A 6,000-nucleotide genomic window follows, 5' to 3' on the forward strand; every position below is an offset into this window, starting at 1 on the left:
CTCTTGGAGGGCACACACAAAGTAATGTGTGCATCGGGACGCAGGGGAAGGAGCAGTGACCCTGGGGGAGACTGAACCAGACCTACCTGCTGGTGTTGGGGGGTCTCCTGCAGAGGCAGGTGGTGGCTCTGTTTCACCGTGGGGATAAGGACACTGGCAGCAGAGTTTCTGTGAAGTTCTCCTTGGCGTGAGCCCTCCCAGAGTCTGCCATTAACCCCACCAAAGAGTACGGGTAGGCTCCAGTGCTGGGTTGCCTCAGGCAAAACAACCAACAGGGAGGGAACCCAGCCCCACCCATCAACAGTCAAGTGGATTAAGGTTTTACTGAGCTCTGACTGCCACAGCAACAGTCAGCTCTACCCACCACCAGAGCCTCCCATCAAGCCTCTTAGATAGCCTCAACCACCAGAGGGCAGAGAGCAGAAGCAAGAAAAACTACAATCCTGCAGCCTGTGGACCAAAAACCACAGTTACAGAAAGATAGAGAAGATGAAAAGGCAGAGGGCTATGTACCAGATGAAGGAACAAGAAAAAACCCCAGAAAAACAACTAAATGAAGTGGAGATAGGCAACCTCCCAGAGAAAGAATTCAGAATAATGATAGTGAAGATGATCCAGGACCTTGGAATAAGAATGGAGGCAAAGATTGAGAAGATGCAAGAAATGATTAACAAAGACCTAGAAGAATTAAAGAACAAACAAACAGAGATAACCAATACAATAACTGAAATGAAAACTACACTAGAAGGAATCAATAGCAGAATAACTGAGGCAGAAGAACGGATAAGTGACCTGGAAGACAGAATGGTGGAATTCACTGCTGCGGAACAGACTAAAGAAAAAAGAATGAAAAGAAATGAAGACAGCCTAAGAGACCTCTGGGACAACATTAAACGCAACAACATTCGCATTATAGGGGTCCCAGAAGGAGAAGAGAGAGCGAAAGGACCAGAGAAAATATTTGAAGAGATTATAGTCGAAAACTTCCCTACCATGGGAAAGGAAATAGCCACCTAAGTCCAGGAAGCACAGAGAGTCCCATACAGAATAAACCCAAGGAGAAACACGCCGAGACACATAGTAATCAAAGTGGCAAAAATTAAAGACAAAGAAAAATTATTGAAAGCAGCAAGGGAAAAATGACAAATAACATACAAGGGAACTCCCATAAGGTTAACAGCTGATTTCTCAGCAGAAACTCTGCAAGCCAGAAGGGAGTGGCATGATATACTTAAAGTGATGAAAGGGAAGAACCTACAACCAAGATTACTCTACCCGGCAAGGATCTCATTTAGATTTGATGGAGAAATCAAAAGCTTTACAGACAAGCAAAAGCTAAGAGAATTCAGCACCACCAAACCAGCTCTACAACAAATGCTAAAGGAACTTCTCTAAGTGGGAAACACAAGAGAAGAAAAGGACCTACAAAAACAAACCCAAAACAATTAAGAAAATGGTCATAGGAACATACATATCGATAATTACCTTAAACGTGAATGGATTAAATGCCCCAGCCAAAAGACATAGACTGGCTGAATGGATACAAAAACAAGACCCATATATATGTTGTCTACAAGAGACCCACTTTAGACCTAGGGACACATACAGACTGAAAGTGAGGGGATGGAAAAAGATATTCCATTCAAATGGAAATCAAAAGAAAGCTGGAGTAGCTATACTCATATCAGATAAAATAGACGTTAAAATAAAGAATGTTACAAGAGACAAGGAAGGACACTACATAATGATCCAGGGATCAATCCAAGAAGAAGATATAACAATTATAAATATATATGCACCCAACATAGGAGCACCTCAATACATAATGCAACTGCTAACAGCTATAAAAGAGGAAATCGACAGTAACAAAATAATAGTGGGGGACTTTAACACCTCACTTACACCAATGGACAGATCATCCAAAATGAAAATAAATAAGGAAACAGAAGCTTTAAATGACACAATAGACCAGATAGATTTAATTGATATATATAGGACATTCCATCCAAAAACAGCAGGTTACATGTTCTTCTCAAGTGCGCACGGAACATTCTCCAGGATAGATCACATCTTGGGTCACAAATCAAGCCTCAGTAAATTTAAGAAAATTGAAATCATATCAAGCATCTTTTCTGACCACAATGCTATGAGATTAGAAATGAATTACAGGGAAAAAAACGTAAAAAAGACAAACACATGGAGGCTAAACAATACGTTACTAAATAACCAAGAGATCACCGAAGAAATCAAAGAGGAAATAAAAAAATACCTAGAGACAAATGACAATGAAAACACGACGACTCAAAACCTATGGGATGCAGCAAAAGCGGTTCTAAGAGGGAAGTTTATAGCTATACAAGCCTACCTAAAGAAACAAGAAAAATCTCAAGTAAACAATCTAACCTTACACCTAAAGAAACTAGAGAAAGAAGAACAAACAAAACCCAACGTTAGCAGAAGGAAAGAAATCATAAAGATCAGAGCAGAAATAAATGAAATAGAAACAAAGAAAACAATAGCAAAGATCAGTAAAACTAAAAGTTGGTTCTTTGAGAAGATAAACAAAATTGATAAGCCATTAGCCAGACTCATCAAGAAAAAGAGGGAGACGACTCAAATCAATAAAATCAGAAATGAAAAAGGAGAAGTTACAACAGAAACCGCAGAAATACAAAGCATCCTAAGAGACTACTACAAGCAACTTTATGCCAATAAAATGGACAACCTGGAAGAAATGGACCAATTTTTAGAAAGGTATAACCTTCCAAGACTGAACCAGGAAGAAACAGAAAATATGAACAGACCAATCACAAGTAATGAAATTGAAACTGTGATTAAAAATCTTCCAACAAACAAAAGTCCAGGACCAGATGGCTTCACAGGTGAATTCTATCAAACATTTAGAGAAGAGCTAACACCCATCCTTCTCAAACTCTTCCAAAAAATTGCAGAGGAAGGAACACTCCCAAACTCATTCTATGAGGCCACCATCACCCTGATACCAAAACCAGACAAAGACACTACAAAAAAAGAAAATTACAGACCAATATCACTGATGAATATAGATGCAAAAATCCTCAACAAAATACTAGCAAACAGAATCCAACAACACATTAAAAGGATCATACACCACGATCAAGTGGGATTTATCCCAGGGATTCAAGGATTCTTCAATATACGCAAATCAATCAATGTGATACACCATATTAACAAACTGAAGAATAAAAACCATATGATCATCTCAATAGATGCAGAAAAAGCTTTTGACAAAATTCAACACCCATTTCTGATAAAAACTCTCCAGAAAGTGGGCATAGAGGGAACCTACCTCAACATAATAAAGGCCATATATGAAAAACCCACAGCAAACATCATTCTCAATGGTGAAAAATTGAAAGCATTTCCTCTAAGATCAGGAACAAGACAAGGATGTCCACTCTCACCACTATTATTCAACATAGTTTTGGAAGTCCTAGCCATGGCAAGCAGAGAAGAAAAAGAAATAAAAGGAATACAAATTGGAAAAGAAGAAGTAAAACTGTCACTGTTTGCGGATGACATGATACTATACATAGAGAATCCTAAAACTGCCACCAGAAAACTGCTAGAGCTAATTAATGAATATGGTAAAGTTGCAGGATACAAAATTAATGCACAGAAATCTCTTGCATTCCTATATACTAATGATGAAAAATCTGAAAGAGAAATTATGGAAACACTCCCATTTACCATTGCAACAAAAAGAATAAAATACCTAGGAATAAACCTACCTAGGGAGACAAAAGACCTGTATGCAGAAAACTATAAGACACTGATGAAAGAAATTAAAGATGCTACCAACAGATGGAGAGATATACCATGTTCTTGGATTGGAAGAATCAACATTGTGAAAATGAGTGTACTACCCAAAGCAATCTACAGATTCAATGCAATCCCTATCAAATTACCAATGGCATTTTTTACGGAGCTAGAACAAATCATCTTAAAATTTGTATGGAGACACAAAAGACCCCGAATAGCCAAAGCAGTCTTGAGGGAAAAAAATGGAGCTGGAGGAATCAGACTCCCTGACTTCAGACTATACTACAAAGCTACAGTAATCAAGACAATATGGTACTGGCACAAAAACAGAAACATAGATCAATGGAACAAGATAGAAAGCCCAGAGATTAACCCACGCACCTATGGTCAACTAATCTATGACAAAGGAGGCAAAGATATACAATGGAGAAAAGAAAGTCTCTTCAATAAGTGGTGCTGGGAAAACTGGACAGCTACATGTAAAAGAATGAAATTAGAATACTCCCTAACACCATACACAAAAATAAACTCAAAATGGATTAGAGACTTAAATATAAGACCAGACACTATAAAACTCTTAGAGGAAAACATAGGAAGAACACTCTTTGACATAAATCACAGCAAGATCTTTTTTGATCCACCTCCTAGAGTAATGGAAATAAAAACAAAAATAAACAAGTGGGACCTAATGAAACTTCAAAGCTTTTGCACAGCAAAGGAAACCATAAACAAGACGAAAAGACAACCCTCAGAATGGGAGAAAATATTTGCAAATGAATCAATGGACAAAGGATTAATCTCCAAAATATATAAACAGCTCATTCAGCTCAATATTAAAGAAACAAACACCCCAATCCAAAAATGGGCAGAAGACCTAAATAGACATTTCTCCAAAGAAGACATACAGACAGCCACGAAGCACATGAAAAGATGCTCAACATCACTAATTATTAGAGAAATGAAAATCAAAACTACAATGAGGTATCACCTCAATTCTGTTAGAATGGGCATCATCAGAAAATCTACAAACAACAAATGCTGGAGAGGGTGTGGAGAAAAGGGAACCCTCTTGCACTGTTGGTGGGAATGTAAATTGATACAGCCACTATGGAGAACAATATGGAGGTTCCTTAAAAAACTAAAAATAGAATTACCATATGACCCAGCAATCCCACTACTGGGCATATACCCAGAGAAAACCGTAATTCAAAAAGACACATGCACCCGAATGTTCATTGCAGCACTATTTACAATAGCCAGGTCATGGAAGCAACCTAAATGCCCATCAACAGACGAATGGATAAAGAAGTAGTGGTACATATATACAATGGAATATTACTCAGCCATAAAAAGGAACGAAATTGAGTCATTTGTTGAGACGTGGATGGATCTAGAGACTGTCATACAGAGTGAAGTAAGTCAGAAAGAGAAAAACAAATATCGTATATTAATGCATGTATGTGGAACCTAGAAAAATGGTACAGATGAGCCAGTTTGCAGGGCAGAAGTTGAGACACAGATGTAGAGAATGGACATATGGACACCAAGGGGGGAAAACTGCGGTGGGGTGGGGATGGTGGTGTGCTGAATTGGGCGATTGGGATTGAAATGTATACACTGATGTGTATAAAATTGATGCCTAATAAGAACTTGCAGTATAAAAAAACAAACAAAACAACTAATACTAAACTTTCATTGGGCTATTTGTATGGAAATATGTTAATATAAATGTTACAGACAGTACATGAAATTTCTAAAAATCTTATATGTTCTGGTATAATGTTATAAGTAATAATCCTAGTTATTACTTTAAAATGTATATCTCAGAAATAACTAATTTTCTTGTCAACTGCATTATTATGAACTTTCATCAAATCTTTAACCGTGGTCATTTTTAAGTCTTTTGTCATTTACAGACAGTTCTGGGTGTACTCTGATGATTTTGCAAATATGTTCCTATAAAAGGGTTTCATCTTCAAGAAAGTCATGGAAAAGACTCTGACAAGTACAGGTTTCTGGTAACTGACTGTACTGCTGAACTGAATGAATAAGCATTTTCAGAACTCTAATGAAAAACTGATGAACTCATAAAAGTGCTAACAAAAGATCAAGATGAAAAAAAAAATTAATTACATGGGACTGAGTGAACTGATGAGGATGAGTATAATTTTTGTGACTTTCTGTCTGAATTAAAAAAAA

At 37.3% G+C, this 6,000-nt stretch overlaps 1 long non-coding RNA gene across 1 annotated transcript in view; it reads right to left on the bottom strand.

Annotated features, from left to right (window-relative positions):
* Window positions 1–416, bottom strand: part of LOC309654478 — a 453,970-nt gene extending 453,554 nt beyond the window's left edge. Inside the window, exon 1 of the long non-coding RNA XR_014260281.1 lies at window positions 349–416. This is a non-coding gene — a long non-coding RNA (uncharacterized lncRNA). The remainder of the gene's footprint in view (window positions 1–348) is intronic.
* Between the last annotated feature and the right edge of the window lie 5,584 nt (window positions 417–6,000).

The sequence above is a fragment of the Balaenoptera physalus genome (assembly GCF_965194825.1).
Source record: "Balaenoptera physalus genome assembly, chromosome: 2".
NCBI classification, from domain to species: domain Eukaryota; kingdom Metazoa; phylum Chordata; class Mammalia; order Artiodactyla; family Balaenopteridae; genus Balaenoptera; species Balaenoptera physalus.